A 17,651-nucleotide genomic window follows, 5' to 3' on the forward strand; every position below is an offset into this window, starting at 1 on the left:
TAAAGGCCTAAACTGTCTTCATGCTGTGCTTCAAAAGGCTTTGAGGGGGGGCACAGTGAGCTTTGCAAAGGGTACTTAAGAGCTTAGTGCTCACTACCCTATTACTGTATCAAGGGGCAACATCTGGCTTTGCATCATACCGGGCTCAGAAAACTTTTCAAGGTTCATTTTCTATTTTCTCTGAATTGCTCCCTAAAATCATTGATGGTAGATGCTGTGCAGGACACAGGTGTTATTGCTCTTCAGGATTCTATGGCAACTGCTTTCTGCCTCTTCCCTGTGCACTGTTTCTGCTATCATTAAAGTGTTTCTCTAATTGCAGAAACAAGCTACTATTGCATACGTCCTCTTCAAACTGCACAGACGAGATGCGATACTGCTTCAACTCCTGTGCTTCTAAACCAATATATATGAAGTGAAGCAGTGAAGCAGAGATGCACTCGGATCCTAAAAAGGATTTCCCGATAAAAAAGACCCAAGCAAACTATGCACTGGAGAAGACAATGCCATCAACAGTAAAAAAAAAAGCACAAGTCTGATGCCCACCCTTCTCTCCCAAATCATCAGTTTTAGGTTCAACTTTTTTTAGCAAGACCCAGAATGTGAGTTTCTTATCAGCCTGCTCATGTTTAAGGTGCTTGAGGTCATGCTTCTCAGCTTTTCTCCATAATTATATGAGTTTCTACAAATTAGTTTCGGTGAGAAAAAAAAATAGCATAACCATGTAACTCTTGGCATTGGGATTTTAAAAGTGCATCAGCTGCTGCAATATTTGTGATAAAGAGTATTGCCAGCTGAAGGACTGTTATAAAACTTTGGACATAAGGAACTTATATCCAAAGGATATATAAGGAATTTATATAAGGAACTTATATCCAACACAACTTTTGGATCACCTGTTCTTCTACAGGTGATCTCTGTCTCATGACCATGTGCAAGTGGCTTTGACACAAGTCCTTAAATTTGGAGAACCAATTTTTCCAGTTAAAACACACAACCTCAGCACATTTCTCCACTACCTGCCCCCTTGTTTTGTGCCTTCTAGCACCCATACCTGCCCTTTGCTTAGTAATCGGTGAGCATGATAACACGGTTCAAAATATAACAAGTACAGAAGCTCATGGTGTGATGATGAAGATGGTATGGTTTATGGATGCATAAACCAGGGATTTTGCAAAGAGAGGTCCAAGTATCATGTCTGTATGTAGCAGTAGGGTCACTGTGACTGCGACACTGCATTTTGTTCTGTTATTTACATTGAAAGCAAGAGCAGACTGACATGAATTATTGGAAAGTCTGAGTTAACTGGAGAGGACCCCAGAGTTCAAGATTTTTGTTGTGAAAGAGGAAGGCCAAGGGGTGGCTGGAACACAGTCTGCAAGACCCCTCATTAAGTGCAGAAATCTGGCATCACTTGTCAGTCTGTCAGACAAAGAGATAACAAGATCCTGAGGCTAGATGTGAATGCAGGACAAAATCAAACAAGAAATCCCATCCGGTTACTCTTTTACTAGGAAGGGTAAATAAAAACTTATCAATCGGGATACTGAACTGTCCGTTGCAGGAAAAGACTTTTAAAACAATCCTAGGTGGGTTTTGTTCTTTTCTGGAAAATCTACCCTCATCCTATTAAGCAGGAGGGGGACAATGTCTTCCTGACCTAACAAGAAATCTCCAAAGTCTGCATGTGAGCTGCAGGGCAGTTTCCACATCCACTGAAAAACCCAGAGAGGGAGAGAGCTTCAGAAGTACCAGCTAGGCAAGAAGTTGCAACAGCTCCTTGGAGTCCCTTCATTTCTTTTGCAGAATAGAGATGCACACACACTCTGTTCCTGGGCTGCACATGTATTCATCCTTTCACCCTTCTGGGGAAGAGCTTGTAACCCTTCACGGGTCCCCATGGGGCACTGGCAAATGCAGTAGTGGGCAGTGCCACATTAGGAATCCAGAGAGGAGAAGGCAATTGGCTCTTCATACCTTGCAATCCCTATGAGAAACATCAGCTGGTGGAAATACTGTCCTTTCAGGGCCTTTCCTAAATCCCCTTATGCTTTCCTGAGGATAGAGTTCACCAACACCCTCTCCTCTCTCTAACAGCCAGGGGAACAACCCAGGAGACTGCACAGGGCTCAGGGCAGCAAAGGGAAGCCAATGTGTGCAGGGAGCAGATACCTAGGAACAACCCAGTCACAGCCCTGTGCTACCAGGTGCTTTCCCATGAAAGAGTATGTTGTCCTGTGTCTATGATTAGATATGATTGTAGCAACAGTTATGAAAATGTACAGTTAAAATACAGAAAGAAAATACAGCAGCCCTTAAAATCATGAGACATTAAATAGCTGAGAGAAGTTTAAAATATTTAGCTAGAACAAAGTGGGGGGAAAAAAGAAATTATAAAACCAAAACACCTACCTTGGCCTCCAGAGCAGCCCCCGTTGCCATTGTTGTCCACCACTAGGGACAAAAATAACATCTTTCCATCCAAAACCCTGGAGGGAGTTTCCAGCAAATGATGATGTGAACCACTTGGGTCAGGACTAGCTCAGTGAGATTTAAACTGGTTTTTGCTCTCTGCAAAGACACTGAGTAACATCGCCACAGGGGACTGGCCCCATTCTTCATATAATTGGTCCACTGAAGAATTAAAGCCTTTTGGCCATCCTTCTCCTGGCTCTGTTGCCTTTTTCTTCACTCCCAGCATCTCCAGAATGGTACCCAGCCTATCAGATGAGAAAAGGACAGTGTCTGGCTTTGCCCATCAGCTTTTTGTGTTGTTTCTTGTCCCAAGTTCAACTCCACTCCAAGTAGTCTAGCAAAACCATGCTGTTCACCTACCTTCCGCCTCCTTGGGCTAGTGGATGGGGGTATCCTCTCTGGTCCCATCCTACCGTTTGAGGATATTCCTTTCTTGCTGGTGAATATAAGCACTACCAAGAAGAAGGTGCTGACATAATTTCTAAAGTAATTAACAACTGGGGGCCTCCAGTAAACCATCTGCCATGGGCAGAGGTTGCTGTGAGTGGAGTTCCCATCTAGAACAGTTTTCACTGAGCTGCTCTAAAAAGTTGGCCAGGACTTGTCTAAGGACAGATAAAGCACATACCAGAGTTGCCAGTCTCTCTCCGTTGCCCAACTCTGGAGTCTAGAGGGCCATGCTACATCAGATCCATGTGTAGACTGTTACAGTTAGACAAGACAAATTGAACCCTAAGGCCTAGAAATGTTTTTTACATCATCCCACAGATGGTGTGAGCCATTGTTCAACTCACAGCCTGCCCCCAGTCACACATGCAAGAATGGCTAGTGGTCCTTATAGTGGCCATAACCGGTTTGGGCAAGGTCAAGATGAATTTTGACAGCAATGTATAATTAGTCATGTCCAGCCTCCTTGCCATGACCTCAGGAGTAATCCCTAGTAGTCTGGTGTTCCTCCAATCTTGCTTGCTTTTTAGGCCAATATAAAGCAAAATCCAATTGCCCATTTTTGGAAGACCATCCCCAGCCCCCACCACATCACAGCAGTCTGCCTTCTTATTAACAGTTTGGGCACCTCCAGGGAGCTTTTTAAATGCAATTTATTTTCCCTTCAAAGGAACACAGGTCTGAATATTGGAACAAGAGAAGGAGGTTGGGAGGGAGCAAGGGGTGTATTCTGCAAGCAAATCCCCATTGGCTCTGGTTGTTATGTTGAATTGGGCTGCATCTGTCACATCTGATTAGATTGTGTTGTCCTTTTTTATTTCCCTGATCTAAGCTATGATTCTTCCATTTTTATGTGACATTTCCTTGGCAATATAACTGCTTGGATTATATATTCAGAATGTTTCCCAAACCGTAAAACATCCAGATTGCAAAGGGTATTTATTTGCATAGTTATGTTTTGCTTTATTTTGTTGGGTTTTTTTAATGTTGCTGAGGGTTGCCTTTTTTTTTTCTTTTTGTGCTGATGCTGCTTGTAAAGAGGATCCATAAGGCTTTTTGCATTACAAAGTATCAGTGACTTAAATTTAGAGCTAGGCTATAGGTACCATACTTGGGCAAGGATGGGACATTTCAATTTCAAGAACTGCATCTCTCTTCAGTTGGACCTGGTGTCAGGGCAGAGAAAATCCATAAGTCTTTTAGGTTAACAAAGGTTTAGAGGAGGCAAGAATATCACCCAAAATGATCATATCTACACTTGACTTTGCTGGGAAGTCCCTCAACCGTATTGTCACTTGGGCAAACCATGATTGCTGGGAATAGTGACAAAATTAGAGATCAGGGGCTGGAATTTTCAAGCTGTGATATCTTCAAGAACCATTAGTTACATAGTGGGCTGAACTAGTAGCAGAAGAATCAGTATCCCAGCTAATTCCCTCTCTAGTTGTGGATATGCCTGCAAGTCTGGGTGCAGACAGTGACAAACCTAACCCTGCCATGTCCTGAGCTGGAAACAGGCTTGATGACCCCAAGCCCACCATCCAGGATATCTCAGCCACCGCACAGGTCCATCTAGTGTCATCTGGTGCCTTGACAATAAGCCAGATGCGATGCCTACAGAGAAAGTATTTCCCACACGCAAACACATCATGTTCTCCTGTTCACCAGGTGGTCCACCCCTTTCATTGTCAGCCATCTCCAAGGACCTTGCATGTTAGAGGCAATTTTTTAATAATGACACATATATATTGACAAGTAGATATCATGGGCCAGCTCCTCAGATCTGTCAACATATGTTACTCTTGGAGCATGAATAAAGTTACAATTATTTATGTCAGCTGAGACTTTCAACATATTTTTGTCCTCTGAGATACTCCTCATCCATAGCTTTTATTTCATTAGACGCTTGCTTCCAGGCACCTCTCTTCTTGCACATATTTTGTAACCTCAGACATCCTACCCGCAAGACCAATGCTGGACCATTTAGTTAACTGACCAACCAGTTGGGTTTTGATGACTGAATCGCTGTGGGAGATGATTGGGAAAAGTCTTTTAGTCCCATTTAATGGCTCAGCTGAAGGAAACCTGAGGAGACTGATGCTGGGGCTCCATAAACACACAGAGCAGATTCTCAGCTGCGGGAACCCACCAGATGATGGGTGTCTTGGTGACATCTATGCTTCATCCTGGTGGCCCATGATAAACCAACACAAAGCTTGGTGAAGGAGAGGTCCGGGATGGTTGTTGTCAGGAGAATGATGGAGCCAAGTGGTCCCCATGCTGCCTTGTTCTCTCAGACCTGCAGATTGCAGCGTCAAACACTGCCCTGTGAAAAACATCTGACACATCTCTAAATTGACCTGTCCCCATCTCACTAAACCTGGTCACGTCTTCATACCAACATAATCTTACCTCATTTTCATCCAGTATCAGCAGGGGCTGAAAAAGTCCTATTAAAAAGCAACTTTGTGCGTGCTCGTGTGTGCGTGCTCCGAAGATAAATACAATCACTGGCACTGATTGACTAATAAACTCCTTTCTAGAGTCTGCTGATTATTCCTATGGAGGTGAAACCATGCTGATGAATTAGCAATGGATTATTAGAGTAGTCCTGTGTCCTGTCTGCAGGGCTAATTTTCCTGCTGAGGTAAAGTGTGTTTACCATGCCAAATATTCGACTGTCTTATCTTTGTCTCCTTGTTTGCAAGAAAGTAATTCAATGCTTCCTCACCAAACTGTGGTCATGGATAGGGGAATGATTGAAAGGCTGAGCTGGTTTGACAGGCTGGGAAAAAACACTGTGTAAAGAAATGTATCTCAGCTCAAACACAAGACACCTATAAGATAAACCAACAAAGATAGATAAACAAGCTCCCACAAAGCTCGAGTGCCATCTTTGTCTCTTCTGTTTATCAAGGAGACCTTGAATACGTAGGTCAGAGGTGTCATCTGAGCATTTGACACACTGTCAAGGAAGCATAACTCCAGAAGGGCAGTTAACTCAGGTGCCAAGGCTGTTGGGAGCCCTGTAACACAGTTAAGGGAACCAAGAGCAAGATTCATATATAGGTGAACCTTCAAGACCAAAGCAACTAACATTTTCTTCTGAGAACAACAAGCTAGTGCAACTATATTCCTCTGCTCTAATTCTTCAGGGACGGTAAGATTGGTGGACCACAGACAACCGGTCATGTGTGGACAGGACCAGAATTATTAGGAGGACAAGAGCCTGGGTATGGAAGGAACTAAGGATTACAAAGATTACTATGGTAATGTATGATATCCTTGCAGAGTCACAGAAAACAGCAAGGCAAAGCCCACAGCTGCCAAGTTCCTGCTTCCACACAGGCTTGAAATGGAGTTTCTGACCCAGGACCGAGCACCTCTTGATCCACCCCCAGACATGAGCAAGCCAAGGGGAATTCAAACGCTTTTCATTGCAAACACCCTTTTTCTGGGCCATGTCTGGCCCTGAGTTTTCCGTAGTGGAATTGCTAGATAGATGTTGTGGGTAAGTTACTGAAGTGATATTTTACAGAGGGTTTTTTCCCACTCAACAAATTCTCTGCCCTTGTAAGGTTCTAAATCAATGATGAAGCCATTCAGTCTCTTTTCTTGTCTTTCCAAAGCACATTGAAAACTTTTCAGGCTGTATCCCTCTCAATCTCAATTTGTCCTTGGTTTTGCAATGCTTAAACAGGCTGTGCCATGTGTGACCACCTCAGCCAAGTGTTTATATGGGCCAGTGGTGGGGCCACAGCTATGGACCTCCATGTGTCTAAGTGCCAAACTCCCCCTTGGCATTTTCCCCCAGCCGAATGTTTCAGCTTTGGAGTAAAAGAAGGTTCCTCAGAGCAGGAGGACAAATGAGAGGACAAATGATAGGATATGATGCTAGGAATAGCTGTATAATCCCATTCTGGATCTACCTGGGCTGGCTGTCAGAAGGACCAGGGATCCAGAATGCCCAAAACACTGAGCCAGGGGATGCACCCTCCCCTCACTAGCCCATGAACTTGACAATATTTGCATTTAGATGGGAACAGTTATGAACTCAAATGGCCTTTTGTCACCACACAGCTGCTGCACACAGCTGCTCCTTGATGCAAAAATGTCCCTTGTGGTTGTTACACATCAGGGCCCCGCAGTCCTTTGGTGTTTTCCCCCATTCATCTGAATAAAAGCTCTGGGTGGAAATGGCAGAGAGCAGCGAGATTTCCCTGTGGAGTTCTCCCATCGGTCTGGGACTCCAGCAGCACTCCACCTGCTAACACACCACACTGCGTTGAGGGGGAGACTCTCTGCACAGATTCAGACACCTATGCATCAGCATTTCTGTGTGATCCGGGTGCTTGATTCAGTTGCCTAAACGTGGCATATGACATGAAAGATGCTGTAGGTTACCCATAGAGTCATCATGCTACAAAGATACCAGTAACCCAGGGTCTGCAAGCCCCGTGCAGGCATCTCAGATACCTCCAGACATCTCTAATGCCACTATACAACCATCTTTAAAAAAATCAAGCCAAATCCCTAATAAATACACCCTTGAGCTTGGAGACCAATTCAGCTGAGCCTGTGTTTGCTCCAGAGGGAGCAGAACTGCTCCCCAGACTCCTTGGGCTATACTTAGGACTGCCACCAAATTATAACATAAGCTCCCATGCCTTGCTCCTGGGAGACACCTGTAAGTACAGAGCTAAAGCCAGGGTGTGAATTTGAAGCTGAATCTTTCATGGGGTGCATGTGTAATTAAAAAAAAAATAAAAATATTAGTTTAAAAACATACCTCTTTTTTGATATACCAGCAGAAACAGCCTTTTCTGTAATGCTCTGGGAAACTGGGGAGACAGTGTGCAGGGAGAAAGCCTCCAGAAAGCATAGCTCTGATCTCCCTAACCATCACATCACTCCCCTGATGTCAGGGGCTGTGATTTCGCATTTACCCACTGCGATATCCAGAGGTCTGCAATGAACTCTGTGACTCAACAGGACTGTAGGATTATTGTCCTCACCAAAAGAATACTAATTGACTGTAACCAAAATGTTTTGCTGAAACACTGCAGTTTGGGAGAGGTCAATGACTCACGAGCACGTGGGAGCTCACACTGTCCACTCTTGGAGCTGGGTGATGGGGTAAAATCTAAGCATCTAACACAGGACTTTATGAGGGCCCATGGAACCTGTGAGCCCCCCGTGGCTGTAAAACAAATTCTTCACCTTCAGTATTCAGGAGGTTTGCGTTTCCAACTCAGAAGCAGTAAGGAGGTGGGCTAGACTTAGCAGAGGCAGTATTCAAGGTAGCTGGACTTTGGATACTGAAAATCGGGGGTTAGTTACTAAATTGCAATAAAGATCTCATTTTAATGTTGAGGTTTTTGCATATGCAAGTTCAGCAGAAATCCTTGTGGATCTGGTTGCATTTCCTTTCTGGAAGCTGAAACATTTGTAATGGAAGATTTCCCCTCTCTAGGAAGTGCCCCCTGCCCCTTGCAGACGCACTGTCTATTTGTTTACCAACCTTATTTTAGAACTAGTATTAACCAGTAATGCTCTCTTGGCAGGGATGGTTTTTTCCCCCTCAGTGGAGAAATTGCATGTGAATTTTGAATTTTCCAGTTAATTGAGCAAGCTAAGCACTGGATATGCAACAGGCCCCTGTAATGTACATATGCTTTATTCTGCTTTTCCTAGAGGGGTCCATATTCAAATAGTCATAGGGAAAAGAAAAGAAAAAAAAGAAGACATGCTGTAACTTGCAGGGTCATTGAAAGCCTTTCCAGATTATTTCCTCTGCATCTTGGGGGTTGTCTCAGCATACCCCAGAAACAGTGATACTTCTATGAGTGATAGGTTTGAAGGGAAAAGGGCTCAAAGAGATCTGGGAGGAGCAGAGGTGATTGGAAACGGGACCCTCTTTAGCAGCGAACACCAGGAAATGGCCTTTCTGGGACGGAAATTTCAGCCTTTCCCAAGAATCTGGAAGTCCTGGGTCAGGTTTAGGAGTTAGAAGTGCAATGCTGTTAGCCTCAGATATAGGAGGGCTCAGATCTGAAATGGAGTAACTTGGAAAACCCCTCTCCAGCACAATCAACCTGCTCCAAAGCCAACCCCATCCCCATAGAGCGTTTTAGAGCTGATGGCTGGGGGTTACCCAGTGGGGAAAGACAGTCCATCAGCTCTGCAATACAAAACCCATCAACTCCAAGGGAAAGTGTAATTGAGGGCCAGGTCCTTCTTTGGTAAAAAGCATTGTGGCTCCACCAACACAAACTGGTGGGACAATGCCAATTTACAGCCAGCAGGGAGCTGGCCCTGTATCAAAACATGCATTAAATCTCCATTAAGGCGACAGGATTTTATTTAACGTGTGCTCCTCATTGACAGAGCTTGTTTTATGTGGAAAAGGAGCATTGGTGAGAGCAGCAGATGTATGTAAATAGCACGCTCAGCGATGGGTTTGCCTCCCATGCTGGAGGGGACTAGACTGGTGAAGCCCTTGGGCTGAATATAACTCCATATTTTGCAGACAGATTTTGCTTTCTCCTCCAGGTTTGGGACTGAGTTGCCAGTCAAAATATAAGTCAGGTGTGACTTCCACTGCCAGTGTAAATTTCTTCCCTTTTCACAAAAAAAAAGTATTAATCTCCCCCCATTTGAACAGGGACTTTGCAGGAGCTTTCCTTCCCATGGCTGAAAGCTAGGGATGAAAAGCCCACGTGTTCCACCTTCATGGATTCGGGATATCCTTACAACAGAGAAAGACTGATTTACAGCCTCCTATTTTTAACCTGAATTTTAAGGCCCAAAAAAGACATCTTACTTAAATGCTCCACTTATGTTTTCCAAGGCATTTCTTTCTGTCCTTACAGCCACTAGAAACCAAGATTTTAGCCATTTCTAGGTCTCCCCACTTCCTTTCCCGCCTCACATTGGAGATTTGGGAAACCACTCCTAGCTCAGACATCCCCTAAAGTGTTTTTATCCTCTTCCCTTGCAAGGGTTAAGAATAAATCACTCCGAGTAGCCCAGCCACTTACTCCCAGAAACCCATTCAAGTGGGACCTGCTGCCAACGCCGGAACATATTTGTATCCCACTGTTCCCAGCCATGTGGCAGGTGATTCTTAGTCATAACAAATTTGCTTTGCTCCTGCAGGACTGTCATCTAGTGTTTATTCCGGGACCACAGGAAAAATCGCTGGTCTGAGGCAGGGCTTGAACATGGGAACTACTCATTTACTGTCTTGCATAGGGTGTCATAATTTTATTAAAACCCAGGCAAGCCTGACACCTTGGTGACAGAATATAATTTCCCTAACCAAATGCCTTGACACCAAAAATGGGCTAAATTACATTATTTTAAAGGAGCAGATGGGAATGCTAAACATTTACCCAGGGAAATGCTTAGATTGCCACAGTCCATTACTGCCACGGCACGGCAGGGTACCCAATGGCCTCCATTAGTGAGTGCAGAACAGAAGCCACAGGTAAAAGTCTGTGGTCATGTTTCTTCACAAGAAATATCTTTGCTCCTCCCCAAACACAGCAGGCCTGGAGATGCTGGGGTAGAAAATCAGATTTATAGTGTGGTTGTGAAGATAAGAGGATAAAGGATTAAAGCATTACACGTACCTCTCCATCCCCTCCTCATCAGTCCTGGAAGTGTCAGGGGTGACTGCGTGGCCAGCTACATCTTCAGAAATCTCCCACTTGCCTGCTGCTCGCTGCTTCATCTCTTGCATCCTTGGATTCTCAATGGGTGGAAGCAGGGAAGATGTAGGTCAGTCCAGGCTGGTTGTCTGCTAATGTCAGGGCTGTACACCATAGCTCCTGTTCTCTTCAATGTTTCTGGAGGTGTGAAGCTCTCCTTGTCCCTGGTGTCAGATTTGGAGACATGTCTATAGAAGAAAACTCCATCAAGTAAATGTCAAGGCTATGTTTTGGCTCAGAAAGTTCCTGAGCTACAGCCTGCTGGTGACTGGAGACTTACTTTTGGGAAAAGAGATGCTTTGGGGGAAAGCATCACTGTGTTCTTTTTCCTTTACCTTCAACATCTGTTTCCAACCACTCTTAGAAGCAGAATGTATGGTGATCTGGTGTGGACAGCCTTCTCTTGTGCTGAACATGCCAGGGTGCAAGAAAGGAGGACAGGTTTATTCTGAGTTAAGGAACATAAGCATTGATTAAAGGGAGGTTCAAGCTTCCACAAAGCCTCTTTGCTCCCACAAGAAAAGGCTGTTCTGCAAAAATCTCACCAGTTGTTTTGCTGCTGCTGGACCAAAACCACTTCTAACTGCCGGATGGAGGCATCAAACCAGCCCACAGTCCCCGCAGTGCATTGCAAATCTTCAATGGGGCTAAAGAGGGGAGGGAGGCAGGACTGCTGCTCTTATGGGGTGAAGTACATCTGCCCCCATTTCTCAAACAGGTGGTAGCAGAGAGGCAGTGTCCCTGGGGAGGATGGAGGAAGAAAGTGTGAGAAATCTTCCCACAGCAACAGGCTCAGTCAAGAAAAAGTCCAGCCCCAGGAGACGGAGAGGGATCTGCAGGTCGCAGCAGAGCCACAGTCTGGGGAAGGCAAGTAGGTCGGGAGGTGGTAATCCTCCCCAGGGCTCTTGGCCACCACTGAAAGACCTGCAGATTGTTTACTCGAGGCATAGCTGAGCTCACTATATCCGCACTCAGCACAGCTGCCCAAGCAAGGTTTGACCCAAATCATAGCTTAGTTTGAGCATTGCTGAGCTTTAATAAACTGAGAAAGCCATTGTGCTTGCCAAAGCTACTTCATTTCTGCCTCAGAGCTGTCTTGCAATTGGCTCCAATGATGAGCAGAGTGAAATCCATGCTGACATGTAACCCATATCTTTCTCTGGACAGCAAGTTTGCCCCAACTTGGATCTTTCTAGTGGCACATTTCTGAATGCTTTCCAAATGGTCAATGTGTTTTTTGAATCAAGGACTCCCTATTCAACTAGTCATGTCAACAGTTTTTGAGAAGGATAGCATATTCAACCCTCTGAATATTCTCTTGTTACCTGTCCAAGGTCCCTCAGGACTTGCCAGCCCCATCCTGGATCTGAAACTCCATCAGCTAGGAGTGCCTGTAAAAATAAAACAACCTAGAAAACCTAGGGTAATTTCTAGTAATGCAAACCCAAGTCCAAATTGGAGTAGATTGGACAATTTCTGCACACTCTGGAAGCAGAATGCAAGGAGTGTTTAAGAAACAGTTGGGGAGAAAGCAATCAAGAGGACAACAACAACAACCAAAATAAGAGAAGTGGATGTGAAAAAATAAACTTAGTGTGCTGGAAACAGCAGCGGTTTAGCTGGAAAGAGACCCCCCAAGAGAGCAAACAGATGATGCTGGAGGGAGGAGGAGAGGGGAGGAAGCAACATCAGAGAAAAAATACAGCAAAAAGACTTTGCTAGGGAAAGAGAGTGAGAGCCACAAAACAAGCAGAGAGAACACAGAGCAATCATTAATTAGAGGAGGAAAAAGAAATAATGTGCAACAAATTGCAGAGAGCATTGGCAATTAGCGGCAAGGAATCCATTCCCTTCTGCACACAATAGACGCCAGATAAGAACATCCATTTCAGGATGTTTTGCTCAAGTATTGCTGGAGGGCAAGTAGCCATACCAGTGCGGGCATTTGTGTTGGCACTGCCTGTGCAAAGGGAGGAAAGATTTGTCATGAGAGGGAACAGATGGCTGGGTGGGGGGGCAGGGGGGAGGAACCCAAAGAGATTGGAAAACTGTGAGTGGCAAAGGATTTAAGAAAAGCATTCTAGTTCGGTAACTCTGAATAAACTGAAGTATATGCTTCAGACCCAGTAACATCAGGCACCTGCTTCCTTAATGGTGACCACACTTACAGCTGCTGCTAGGTATCCCTAAACCTGTCTTGACATCTACAGCAGTGACCTTTGTTGCCTGGAATGATGCAGGACGATGCAGTGTTAGCTATTCATATCCCTTCTGGACTCAAATGACTCCTTAAATAATTTAAGTGCTTTGTGCTAGAAAGCTCTACAGAGATCGAAGGAACCAATTCTCAACTCCAATGGCTCTTGAACCAATCCAGGCTACTTTTCATAAATCTAGAGATCTTTCCAGGTCCAAGACTCAGCATGAGCGAACTACCAACCCTCCCCAGTGGCTGAAAAAAGCACATCCTAAATTAACACATGCAAGACCAGTTACCACTGGGTGGTACCTCTTTAAAGCACAATAGCTCAATTGTTTTTGAGCATGTTGCAAGAGCTTGATTCTGTCCAAGTTTTCTGGAAGACTCCCCAGCTCTGTTAGTCATTGCAATGAAAGGTGAAGATGTCGGGGAGTGTGTTTCTTCACTTCCTGCATAGCAAAGGGATTGCCAAGTTACAGCTCAGGATTTGAATATCTGAGGGTCAATGGTCAAGTACAGCTCACCCTCCACTTGCTGCAGGTGGGATTTAATTCACTGATTTCAATGCCCAGATTTAGATGTCTCCATGTAGGTATCCAAGGGTCTAAGTACCCACTGCAGACTTTGGGGACTCAGTCAACACAATCAAGGGATCCTAGAGAGCCATTCCGTTGACCAGAGAAGTCTTATTTTGGGAAACTGAGTGTCTCTGTAGATCTTCAGTGGTTAAATTGGAGCTTAATGCTTGTTGCATAATTGGGCAGGTACCTAGGGCAGCTGGAGGTCAAGCAGGATGCCCTAGAGTATCTTATGGCAGTAGAAAAGTAGAACCAAGGTGAGCTCACCCCCGACCCAGGCCATCCAATGCCATTGATGATGGTCTTGGGTGTCCTATATGACCTCCAACATCTCCTGTAAAATGAGTGACCTCTTGTCCCACATCATATCTGCCACCCTTGAGCAGATACCTTGGAAATCTTAGGAAGTCTGAATGTTGGGAAGTGTCCCCACCTTGGGAAACAGGGATGACAGGGATGGGGTAGTGGAAGGCATGGAGGAGGAAGAGTAGATGCAATCAGCGAACAGGCAGCATTGGCAGTATGTGGGTTGCACCTGAGGACAGTGAAGGAAGCGGCAGGCATTGATGGCTAAAGAGGTGTCCTGAGGCTCAGGGACTTAAGGGATGGGTAAGAGGGTAAACAGGTCTCAGATTCTGAAAAGTTTGGTAACCCTGGAGCCAGTACAAAAGGCCAAACCCTTTCTGTGCTTCTCCCAGAGCTGCTGTCCTCTCCAGGGGGGGACATCTGTCTTATAGAGAAACAAATGACTCACCTCTCTCACTTTTCGGTTCACATTTCTCAGTTGCATTCTGCAAGTTAAACACCACTGAAAGCCAAGCAGAACCTGGAAAAGCCAGATAAAACCCTGCCCTGACTAAAGACAGGAGTGAGAGAGCAGGGATGAGAGGTCTCATTTAGGTGATTTGTTAAACGTCTTTGAAGACATCACTACTGCAGTATTGCAAGAAAATTACTCTCTCAACCTGTGGTTTTTTTCAAGGAGCATCTCAGAAGGTTTCATCTGTGAGATAAATGGTTGAAGCAAAGGGCTGGGGAGTGAGAGGAAGGAAGGGAAAAAAGAGCCTGGAGCACAAACCACTTAAAGAACAGGTAAGAAAGCAACACCAGAGGTAGAAACCACCTTAACTTGGAAACTCACCATGGAACAGGCTGCACCAACAGGTCCTTTGGGGCAGTTGTAATTTATAATGGGTAGGCAGTTAAAGGCTGCATGTTTTTAACAGGACTAGGCAAAGAATATCCAAGGCACAGAAATTACCTAAGGAGCCTAGATTTCTTTTTATAGTAGATGTAGCCATCTATGTTGTTTTTTGATTCAGATTTTAAAGACTTTTTTCACTGGTTTTCAGCAGTGAAGGCACATGCCAGAACACAAACTTTAGCTCCTGCTGTGCTGAAGGAAAACAAACCAAACAAATTGAACAGTCTGTTTGAAACTCATTGGTTTGGTATATAACTAAGTAAAACATTTATCATACAATTCCTCCCCCAAAAAGGGGAAGAGAGAAACAAGAACTGAAACAAGCAGGAAAGGAGCAGACATAGGCTCCTGCTCATCGTAGTGGGGTTAGACTAGAACACCTTTAAAGGTCCAACCTAAACTATTCTATGATTTGTCCATTTGGTAGAATCAATGATAAGTCTTGTGCCTTTTAATTCCCAAAAAAACAACTTTTCAACAATTAAAAATGAGAAGAATTCAAGCCAAGTCAAACTGAAAAGCACGTCTTACTTTGTTTCTAAATTTTTTGGCAAAAAAAGATCAAGCTTTTCCATTTAAAGTTTAATTCTACATTTGTATAAGTACTATTCTGGGGAGAGAGTGTTTGAAAACTGGAGTACTGTCAACCAGCCCGTGCTACTGGGAAATTATTCCTTCTGCACAGCTAGTGCAGCACGCTGACATGAGAAAACCTCCTACATCAGATATTAAGAACCTCATGCATGTACAAGATATCTGGTTACCATGCATGGTTTTACCTCTTTTCTTGAATATTTTTTCAACTCTTCTATCAGAGATGCCATTCACTTTTCAGCTAAATATTTCATTCAGGAGCAAGGGATTCTTTTTTTGGATAAATATCTGTCACTGCCTTCTGTCAGCAGTAATTAAAGTCATATGATGCAGCTCTCAGCGTCACAGGTGATGAGCAGTTCGTGGCTGTAGTTGATGGGTAACAAATTCTTTTGGGGGAAGGAGCTGACGGTCACTGTAGTGACATAAAACACTGTCAGCTCCTGGATCCAGGACAGAGAGTCCACCGGCAACCACTGTCACACTGTTCCTGGGATGCAGCAACTCATTTGCTTCAGCAGGAGACATTGATGTTGGAGCTGGCAGTGCAACCTGGCTTACTAAGGCCACCCTTGCCCTCGGGGTGGTCTTTCCCCAGCCCCAACCTCCCTCACTCAGCACTGAGTCCAGAAAAACTCTGTTTTCTCTTGTTCAAAGGTCCTCTGACCTTCCAGCTCTGTCTCACTGACCTCCCACACTGGCCACCTCACGCATCCCCATCCAACCTGACCCACCTCCTCCTGCCCAGGCTGCTTATCCCATCACTCTAGCTCTGTATTGCTCAGATAGAAATATTTATCTGTCCATACATATAACTTTTGGATAGATATAACTAAGCTTAATTGCCTTATATATTCATGCAGAAGAGGTGGCTGTGACATCCAGCTATTTCATCACAGCTCAGACCGTTGTTTTCTTTCAAGTCCCCAAAACACCATGTACCAGGGATTGCCAAAGGAAAATTAGGCCTCAAAAATCCCCACCCCCTCAGTGAAATGAAAAACTGAATGCAAGTCAGAAATGCTGATGGCTTGCTCCATCACTATTTCTGAGACTCAGATCCCATCCTCTCTTCCTCCTGCTGCAGCTGAGCTCCTCCAGCACTCAGGAATGGACAGACCATATCCTCACTCATATGCTACTCCTGTTTGCAGAATAGAATGGCCTTAGGCATGTCCCCAGGTCATGGTAAGGAGGTGGAGAGTCTCTCTCTACTTTTGATCTCAAAGCACTACCCATCCCCAGGAAACTGAGAGGAAGGGGATGAAGTGGGATTCCCGGGTCACCCTACAAACTGGACATATTAAACTCAGTCACAGTGCAGCCAAGGAGACTGGAAATTTATCAGCTCCATTCCCTTCATTCTGCACCATGTACCATCACATGCACCAGGCACTCTGCCACCCCCACACACGCATGCACGAGCCTCGCAACACAAACTGCAGGTGCACTCCTGCTCTCTGCCCCCAGCACTGCTAACCATCCCAGCCCTGCCTCCAGAGCTAAAACAGGAGTCAGAGCATGGAGGCCAAGCAGCAGAGGTGGTGGTTCTCATTTTCATTCCAGTTCAGTTCACCATCCTCGAGAAGCAAAGCCACGCACAGGCACTGATAGTGGATTTCATACAAAGTAATCAGAACGCAGTAATATTCTCCCCAGTAACCGTCCTGGCAAAAGCCTGGGAAGTGTTGACATTATTTGCATCTTTATTGTTCCTGAGCAGTAGAGCAATGATGTTGCCGTGTTTTGACTAAATAGACAAAGAGAGATGTTTTGTTGCTTCCTTGAGTGTGGAAAGATTAAGCCCAATTACACATTTGTTCCATCTACCTCCGTTCACACATACAGATTCTGCCTTTGCTGAAATTGCAGAACTGCCTTGCGAGTTATTTAAGGTGGACATTAAATGAGAGTGGGTATCATCAGCATGAAATGGAGAGGAATTCCAGCCCCCAAGGAGGATTACAGTGATTTTTTCTAGATGGGTTGCAAGCTGTGGCACAGGAGGTTCATGCCATCCCAGGAAGCCCTTGCCATCCCAGGAGGCCCCACGGTCCCCAGCCCCAAACAAGTTCACCATGCCAGCATTAGCACACACAGCCTGCAGGCACTCCAGTAAAAGAAGCTTGCATGCCTCATGGGATCCCCTTTTGCACTGTTGGAGAAGAGAGGACAGCCTCTCATCCCCAAGCTGCACGGGTATCCAAGCAGGTCCCTCAGGACTCCATGAACTACCTCCCCACGGAGATCACACGTGGGGCTGCAGCACAGCTACATCTGCAGCACCTCCACAGACGACATGGCAAAAACAGGAGCAGTACTGACCATCCAGTCACACATGAGCATCCATCACCAAATCTGCTGCCTTCCAGTCCAGAGGGAAGCACAATCCAGCACACTCCCTTGGCAGACCAAACCCCTCCCTCCAAAATTGCTGTGAG

The sequence above is a fragment of the Calidris pugnax genome, unplaced genomic scaffold (genome assembly GCF_001431845.1).
Source record: "Calidris pugnax isolate Ruff unplaced genomic scaffold, ASM143184v1 scaffold14, whole genome shotgun sequence".
NCBI lineage: Eukaryota > Metazoa > Chordata > Aves > Charadriiformes > Scolopacidae > Calidris > Calidris pugnax.